Raw genomic sequence first — 9,577 nt, forward strand, 5'->3', positions numbered from 1 at the left:
CTTTCCTTCCCTCATTCTGACACCCAGGTTTCTAGGCATATCTTGGCATGCTTGGCAGATATTGCTTCATGGATGACTGTTCACTACTTGAAGCTCAACCCTAGCAAAACTGAACTTCTGTACATTTCAGGAACCCCAAACCCACACAACGACCTCACAGTTTCCTTTGAGAACACCTTGTTAACACCATCAGAAACTGCTCGAAGCCTGGGTGTAACGTTGGACAACGAGTTGTCCTTCTCAACACATTCCAAAACTGACCAGATCCTGCTGATTTCTCCTCTGCAACATACGGAGAACATGATCCTTCCTTTCACAGGAAGCTACTCAAGTGCTTGTGCAGTCTCTCTAGTAATCTCTAAGCTGGACTACTGCAATTCCCTACTTGCAGGTCTTACTCTACAGGTCATCAGACCTCTACAACTAATTCAGAATGCTGCAGCATGACTGGTCTTCAATCTCCCCAAGTTCTCACATGTGACTCCTCTGCTTCGCTCTCTTCACTGGCTTCCAGTAGCGGCACGCATCAGATATAAAACCTTGATGCTTGCTTACAAAGCCAAAAATGGACTGGCCCCTCCCTACATGATGTCCATGGTAAAAAGCCGATCCATACAGCGAGCACTCAGAACCTCAAGCTTGGCTTGACTCGAAACTTCATGCTTAAAGTCTCATGGAAGAAAAAGCTCCAGACTATTCTCTGTCCTGGCTCCAAGATGGTGGAACGATCTTCCATTAGCTGCTAGGACTGCAGAGTCTATTGCTATCTTCAAGCATAGACTGAAGACTCACCTGTTTGTTGAGTTCTTACCAGAACACTAACTCAGCTGATACCACTTGCCGTTGTTCTTAAATTGTATGTCTGTCTATGGTTATTTGTGCTTCTTGGCAAACGTCTAACTTGCAAAACACTAGGTAATGACATTGATTCCTGTAGTTTAGTAGTAGTCTGACTCAGTGGTATCTTGAATTCTGGCATATTACCTAGGATGAATTCTGTGATCAGATGCAAAGCAATTTGTAAGTCGCTCTGGATAAGAGTGTCTGCTAAATGCCGTAAATGTAAATGTAGTGTGCTGAGGTTGTAGTGTGCTGAGGTTGTACTGCACTGAGGTTGTACTGCACTGAGGTTGTAGTGCACTAAGGTTTTAGTGTGCTGAGGTTGTACTGTACTGAGGTTGTAATGTGCTGAGGTTGTACTGTGCTGAGGTTGTAGTGTACTGAGGTTGTAGTGCACTAAGGTTGTAGTGTACTGAGATTGTAGTGTGCTGAGGTTGTAGTGTACTGAGGTTGTAGTGCGCTGAGGATGTAGTGTGCTGATGTGGTGTGGGTTGGGCAGTACCAGTACTGGGCTTCTGGACTGCTTTCCTGTAGGGTTCCTACTGAATGATTTGGGGATGGTTAATGTAGGTAACATCTGTGCCTGGTGGTGTTTGGTGGCTGAGGCCATGTTGGTGTTGAGGTGTGTGTGGATGTGGTCGTGTGGCTGTGTGGTGAAGGTGCTGGTCTGGGCGGTGGGGAACACCCTTCAGACCAGGTGGCCTTGCTGCCTCTCGAGCATCCAGCAGAGGGAAGGAGAGGCTCCATCAGAGAGAGACCAGAAGAGAGAGCAGCAGAACGACATTACTTTCATAAATCTCCAATTGTGCTGACATATACAGCAGAAGGTACACACAGTTTGTAAACAGTTCAGAATGTCCTCAGAATGAGTTGAGTGGTCTGAGTCCTCGTTTAACCTCTCTGGATTAACACAGAACAGATTTAAGATTTAACACAGAGAATAAGACTTAATGAAACAGGTGAATTTCATTTCTTTGTCAGTCACTCAGTTCAAACTGTACAAACTCAAATCCTCAAAAACTGAAAACGAGCTATTGTGTTTGGTAAAATGACAGTCAGACGGTGTGAGCAGCAGAGTGCTGACCACCTCACGCTGTGGCACTGCAGCTGTGACTCGTTTTACGAGTCGTGGGGAGGTGAGAGAACTGTGATGAAAATCTTTAAGACTTTAGCAGCTGCTGTTCAAGGTGTGTCCTGAAATGAGAGAGCAGTGACAACTATCTCTCTCTCTCTCTCTCTCTCTCTCTCTCTCTCTCTCTCTCTCTCTCTCTCTCCTCTCTCTCTCTCTATTTGTCTCTCTATCTATCTATATTTGTCTCTCTCTCTCTCCCTATCACTCTCTCTCTCTATCTATCTTTCTCTCTGTCTTCCTTATGTTTCCCCCTTTTGCTTCTTCTGTTTCTTGGTCTCTAACTGTCTGTCTCTCACTATCCCTATCTGTCTCTCTCTCTCCCTCTCCCTCTCTCTCTATCTATATTTCTCTCTCTCTCTCTCTCTCTTTCTCTCTCTCTCTCTCTCTCTCTCTCTCTCTCTCTCTCTCTCTCTCTCTTGTATGCTTAGGCATGGGCTCAGTTTCGCTGGCTGCCTCTGAACAACCACAGGTCTGTTCTACCCCGGTGGCCAATAAAATGAGAAAATCAACCACTGTGCCACTGTCCATGCGCCAACCAGATAAATACACTTCTCTCTCTCTCTCTCTCTCTCTCTCTCTCTCTCTCCTCTCTCTCTCTCTCTCTCTCTCTCTCTCTCTCTCTCTCTCGTGTGAGTGTGTGTGTGTGTGTGTGTGTGTGTGTGTTTGTCTAAGCCTTAGCAGTCCTGAGATTTCATGCAGGTGTTCAGGGTCTGTGTTGTAGAGATGAACCAGTTCCTAAACTGGTCTGATGGTGTTTTGTGCAGGTGTATTTAACTTCAGGCTCAAGAGCTTTTCATCTTTAGAACTCTGAATGTAACATAACTGGGTCTGTTTTCATGTGCTGCCCCCCCTTCCTCCTGTCTCCCCCCCTCCTTCTCTCCTCTTCCCCTCTCCTCTTCCCCCTCTCCCTCTTCCCCCCCCCCCCCCTCCCCCCCCCCCCCCCCCCCCCCTCCTCTCTCCCCTCCCCCCTCTAACCCCCCTCCCTCTCCCCTCTTTAGTAAGCACTGCGTGGGGACACTTCCTCGGTACACTAGCTAAATCCGGGGCTCTTAATAGTGGTGTAAGAGTGTGTGATCTTGAGTGTATGGGCACCTCAGACGTTGGGGCAGATGGGGGTGTATTGTGTGAGAGAGTGTGCCGCTCACACCTGCTCTGTGAGGAAGACGTCTGTGAGGGTCTGCTGAGTCTCAACCTGTTTACTAGCATAACAACATCATCACCTGTATAATGACTCTGTTTGAAGAAAACATAGGGAAGCACTCAGCTCAACTGTGTGTGAGTGAGGAGGAGAGAGAGAGGAAGAGAGAGAGGGAGAGAGAGAGAAACACAGAGAGAGAGAGAGAGAGACAGAGAGAGGGAGCGAGAGAGAGAGAGACAGGGTTTATGAGGTGTAACCTGTCACTCCATCAACTCCCTACTGTCCTGTTACAGACAGGAACTGTCTCAGGTGTCAAGTAGGTGCACACACACATGTATACACACACACACACACAGGCACACACACACAGGCACACAGACACGCAGGCACATATCCAGGCACACACACACACACACATAAACAAACACACTGACACGCAGGCACAGACACACACACACACACACACATGCATACACACACGCATACACACACACACACACATGCATACACAAACATGCACGCACACAGACACATGCATACACACACGCAGGTATGTGCATTGTAAACTCACCCACACACACAAGCCAGGTGTCTCTTTAATCTACACTGTTTCTCTGCTGCTCGCAAGCTCTGATGTCTCGTACTTCATACACACACATACACACACATACAAAACTGTAACTCTATCTGATGTCTCTTCTTAGCGAGGCAGTAAAGGAGGTGCTAGCCAGACTGTTAGCCCAGAAACAGTATTTAAAGAGTTTACAACGTTTACTCTGTGACGTAAAGGCACCCGTGAGGTCACTGTGCAGGATGTGTGACACATAGTGGAATGAACACACACACAATAAATGTTTGTCATGCTGTGATGCATCTGGAATAAGTGTGTCACCACTCACCCCAAACACACCACACTCACCCCAAACACATCACACTCACCCCAAACACACCACACTCACCCCAAACACATCACAGTCCCCCCAAACACACCACACTCACCCCAAACACATCACATTTACCCCAAACCAGGGGTGGAAAGTAACTAATTACATTTACTCACATTACTGTAATTGAGTACTTTTTATGAGTAATTTGTAATTTTCTGAGTAGTTTTTGAAATATGTAATTTTTACTTTTACTTGAGTACATTTGACCCAAGTAGTTTTTGGGATCTGGTGGGCACTGTATTTTGAATAGTTGGATCCTGTGAGCGCTTTTAAATTTTTGATGTGGGGATCCTGTGGGCATTTTATTGTGAGTAGTGGAATCCTGTTGCATTTTAGTTTGATTTGTGGCATCTTGCGGGCACTAAATTTTGTGTGCATTTTGTTTTTTGAATAATTTGTAATTTAAATTTCTTTATTCTTATCATAGTGTTGTCCGTTGGACAATAGGACTGAAAATTGTTTGCACTTTATGGTACAGGTTGTGACTGTCCTTGTGCTGTGAGGAAGTATGTTCCTGAGCCCAGCTGATCTTTTTGCAAGTGTGGATGTGCACTTAAATACACTTTGAAATCGATTAAAACAACTTGTGCTGAATTTGGTTCATGATTCATCCATGCATTAAATAACTGAAAGTAACTAAGTAACTTTTACTCAAATTACATTTTAAATGAAGTAATTTTGTACTTTTACACGAGTAAATTTTGAGATGGGTAATTTTACTTTTACTCTGAGTAGATTTTAGGCAAAGTAATGATACTTTTACTCAATTACAATTTTTCAGTACTCTTTCCACCTCTGCTCCAAACCCACTACATCTCAAACACACCACACTCACCCCAAACACATCACATTCCCCCCAAACACATCACACTCACCCCAGAGGCACCACACTCACCGTTAGAATGTCACACACCAGAAGTCATTTTGACATTGCTGACTTTCTCACTTAGGTTATTTCTCTGAGACCTGAAGCATCATTGATCATTCTCTCCCCCCCCCCTCTATCTCTCTCTCACTCTCCACTCACTCTCTCTCTCTCTGTATCTCACTATCATCTCTATATTTCTCCCCCTGACTCTTACACTGCGATGTGCCACTCTCACTGATATGAACTGTGGCTACAGCTCTTGATGAGAGGATACAGAACCACAACTGACACAACAACACAGGTTATTCAGGGCAGATGGTGGCTCATGGGAGTATTTATGTAAATCAAGGAAACAGGTAGTGAGAGAAACTGGCTGAGAATGTCAGTAGGAGATCTCAGTCTCATCAACGTAGGGCCAGAGGAGGAAGAAGAGGAGGAAGAAGAGGGGGGACTGAAGAGCTGGGAGGATCATCTGCTCATTAGACCAGTTCATGTGTGAGTGCTGACAGGTGAGGTGAGAACCTTCCTCCCCTGTTTCCCAGTACCGGTGTGTCATTGAACTATGTTACTGTACTAGACATCTGAGTCCCATATTGTCATGAGATGGTATGAGGATGTCATGTAGTAACTGGTTTATTGGGAAACTGTACCATGTTATGTGGATCAGGACAAAGTAAAGGAGTGAAACTGACCTCACTGACCTTTGGTTTCCCAGTTCCCTAATCTCGCTGTGAACATCATTGTGAATACCTACTAGCCAATCAAAACCTTGGGTTCATTTCAGACATATTAAGTCTCCCACTAAGACTGAATTTCATCATATGTGCAAATTCGCCTGGTCCAGTATCACCTCCTCTTTCATCTGCTTAGCAACACCGATGCCAAAATGCTGCTAAATGCCTTTGTCTTTCTCCCATATCCATTACAGATCCTCCCTGTAATGGTCTCCCTGCTCAAACCTCAAATGTCTCCTGTTCATTGTAAACTCTGCAGGCCTCTGCCATGGAGGCAGCACACATCTCCCATAATCCTCAGCTGCAACACTCACCAGTGTCTTCCTCCATCCAGCAGAAACGCTGGTTTCCAAAGGCCCTCGTGGTCTTGTTCTTACAGTCCATGTACCAGATGTTAGACTGAGCTCCAGGCTGGCCTTTAAAGTTTACCTTAAAACTTTAGACTACTGCATAGTGTTACACAGTGACTACTGGCTAGTGTTACACAGTGACTACTGGCTAGTGTTACACAGTGAATACTGGCTAGTGTTACACCAGGGGTGCCCACAAGTTTTCAGCTTGCGAGCTACTTATAAGATGACCAAGTCAGAAAGATCTACCTTTTCAAGATCGCTTGGAGTGAGATTTGAAGGGGGGGGGGGGGGGGGGGGGGGGTGTGGCGAACGTAAATTGTTACTGGGGCGGTGTATATATACAACCGTCAGTGCAGATGGACGATAGCCTGTCATTCATCCACTACTTTTTAATGTCATGATCTTCCCACATTCCTTCGCGATCGACCCACACTTCCTTCGACATAATGAGCACCCCTGTGTTACACAGTGGCTACTGCATAGTGCACACATTACATGTTTATTTATGTCGATGGTTATTTGCACTTCTAGGTATTCCTGTAGTTCAGTAGTCTGGCTAAAGGGATCTTGAGTTCTGACCAGTCTATGGTTCTATCTTGGTCACATTCTGTGAACAGATGCAAATCACTTTGTGAGTCACTGCTAAATGCCCTAAATGTAAATGTGAATGTAATTACAATACAAACACATGAACTGTCACACACTCCAGTGTAATCCTAACAGATCCTGTCCAGCCTGTCCAGCTGTCCTGCGTAAATGCTGGACCAACCGGGGGTCTTTTCCCTGTGATGAGTGTTGTAGCTTCTGTGGAGACATCTATCCTTCATCTTTATAAGGACTTTCATTGCTGAAAGATATGAGAGCAACCCTGATCACTGGATCCCAGGGTTTACATCTAGGGTTTACATCTAGTGTTTATGTCTAGGGTTTATGTCTAGGGTTTACACCTAGGGTTTACATCTAGGGTTATGTCAAGGGTTTACATCTAGGGTTTATGTCTAGGGTTTACATCTAGGGCAGGTATCACCAAATGGCGGACCGCGGTCCGGATCCGGACCCGAACGAGTGTTACGTTCACCACCCATTTGAGTGTTACGTCCCCCCCCCCCCGCTCAACAACTTTCGTTCGTTGTCTGCAGTTCATCTTTTACATTATGAGACTTTTAAACAGATTTTCTACTGTAAGAGGTTCTGATGTGTCTGTCTCTGATCACGTTGTTAACATGTGTCTGGCTCTGTGGATTTGTTCACTCATTAAAAAGCCACTAAAGCCACACTGGACATTGATTGGATGGTGATACCATTAGGGTGGGGCTCAAAAAAGGAGGTGGCCTTTGATTTGCCACAGGAAACTGTATCTGAAGCGCTCTAGTCATTGATTGGCCATCTTGATCAGTGGTTTGAATGTGCAGGTGAACTCTGTGGTTTTGGAGTGAGGTGGGATTATGTGTGACACCATGATTGCTTTCCCTGGCCCTCTCGCAGAGGCCCTGATGTCCTTAATCAGGGTCCATATTACAGAATGATCATTAGTGTTTATTGTAAAGGAGCCTTCTGAAAGTGGCCCTGCAGGAGACACGCGGCGTTTCCAGCGATCACCAATGCCAGAGTGTTTGAGCACTGCCAGTTGATTAAAGAAAGAAAGAATAGAAATTTACCTTTGAAAACGAAGGAAACGACTTTCCACAGCAGATGTGTTACTACATTGCCTATTATGTTGCCCATTAAAAGGTTCTCTCAATGGCCCATTATTTTGTCCAATAAAAGCAGCTCGGTGAGACCCCACGTATCACCCCCTCCTCTGCCACCCGCCCTCACTTCAGAAAGCATATTTAAGAACCGATGAAATCCCCCTGTATAAAATAAAACATTTGATGTCTTAAATATGAACCAGACGGTGTTTGGGCCTTCAGAGCTGAAGTGGGGGTGTGTGGCAGGTGTGGGGAGAGCCAATTCACTTTAATAACTGCAAGTCTGCTCAGAAAACCTCCAAACACACACAGCTCACACGCGTGCGCAAACACACACATACGAACACACACACACACACACACATACACACACACACTGCGGCTATGCGCCTGCCCTCAGATTACTCACAGGTAGTGCTCATTACGACAGCACAGAAAGGCAAATTCATGGCCCGAGGCAGAGGAGAGTGAAGCTGGAGCATGTGAAACAGCTCCGTGGCCTCCACCTCCGCGGCCAACCTCCTCACCTCCACCTTCACCTCCACCTCCTCCACCTCCGCGGCCAACCTCCTCCTCCTCCACCTTTACCCTCCACCTCCTCCACCTCCGTGGCCAAGCCCAGCCCTTTGTCAGGCTCTTAAATTAGCTCCTGTCTCCGTGACGTGGAGGGCTTGGGTCAGTCTTTTGTTATTGCTGAGGACTTTGCTGTCACTGAACCCGTGAAGCTTGTCTGGGAGCAGTGAGATGTGGGTGGGGTCAGGATCAGTCGCTGATGTTCAGATCTGCCTCACCACATCACCGTTTGCCTCTACAACATCGTGATGGGACACTCGAAGCAACCAACGCTACACATGTCAATCACGTGCGGAGAATCCCTGGTCGGCATGGCTACGTGTAACGAGCCCGCCTCCCCTCCCCTCTGTGTGTCCCAGGGCAACACAAGCCCAGAGCCATGTCCTCTTTTGGCTTATGACATATTGTTGGAATGTGACGGAACGTCCAGATGAGATGTGGCATTCTGTAAAGGTCAGCTGACGGCCGTCTCGAAGTCAGGTCTGTCGCCGTGACGATGGCAGCTGTCATATGGATGCAGGCATGTGCAGTCACTCTGATGCAGCAGGGAGAGAGACGGGTGATGATGTGTGTGGCGCGCTGGCGTGTCTGCTGTCGCATGGCATTAAGACTGAGGGCCCTTTGCCACGATCACATCCTGTAAACCTCCACTGATGTTGGGATTAGGAGAGGGTGACGAGTCCAACCGTAACACTGTGTGACCTGCTAACTGCATTTTAGATCAGTGTAAATATTGCAATGAAGAAGAAAAGATATTACTAAAACTGTTCAGGCAACCATTCTGAGCCCAGGTGTGTGTGTGTGTGGGGGGGGGGGGGTGTTGGGTGGGCTGGGTGTGTGTGTGTGTGTGTGGTTTGATGAAAGTATGTTAATTAGCCTTTCTCTTCCAGGAGAGACCTGTTTCATATTGGTTCCTTTACGTGGTCCTGCTGACTACAGGGTGTACCACAAAGTGGTACTGATCCACACTGACTACAAAGGATGTATTTCTATCTGAGTGGTACTGATCCACACTGTTCATTACTACAGGGGCTACACCCACTGGAGGATTTCGAAGGGTCCAACAATATACATGTATTAATAAATTGATAGATAATCTGACTGATGAAATGTATGATTTCCACTAAAGAGGCGGGTCTACAGCCACCTGGCCCTTCTCAGCACACTGAAGAAGGACATTATTCATCACTATATGACACTATATTCATCCTACCTTAGGCAGGTAACTACGGATTTAGGCAGACATTGTGCCCGTTGTGTGTGTTTCGAGGTCACCATTCAGTGAAAATCTCAGCAAGAAA

This window comes from Brachyhypopomus gauderio, chromosome 4, assembly GCF_052324685.1.
Source record: "Brachyhypopomus gauderio isolate BG-103 chromosome 4, BGAUD_0.2, whole genome shotgun sequence".
NCBI lineage: Eukaryota > Metazoa > Chordata > Actinopteri > Gymnotiformes > Hypopomidae > Brachyhypopomus > Brachyhypopomus gauderio.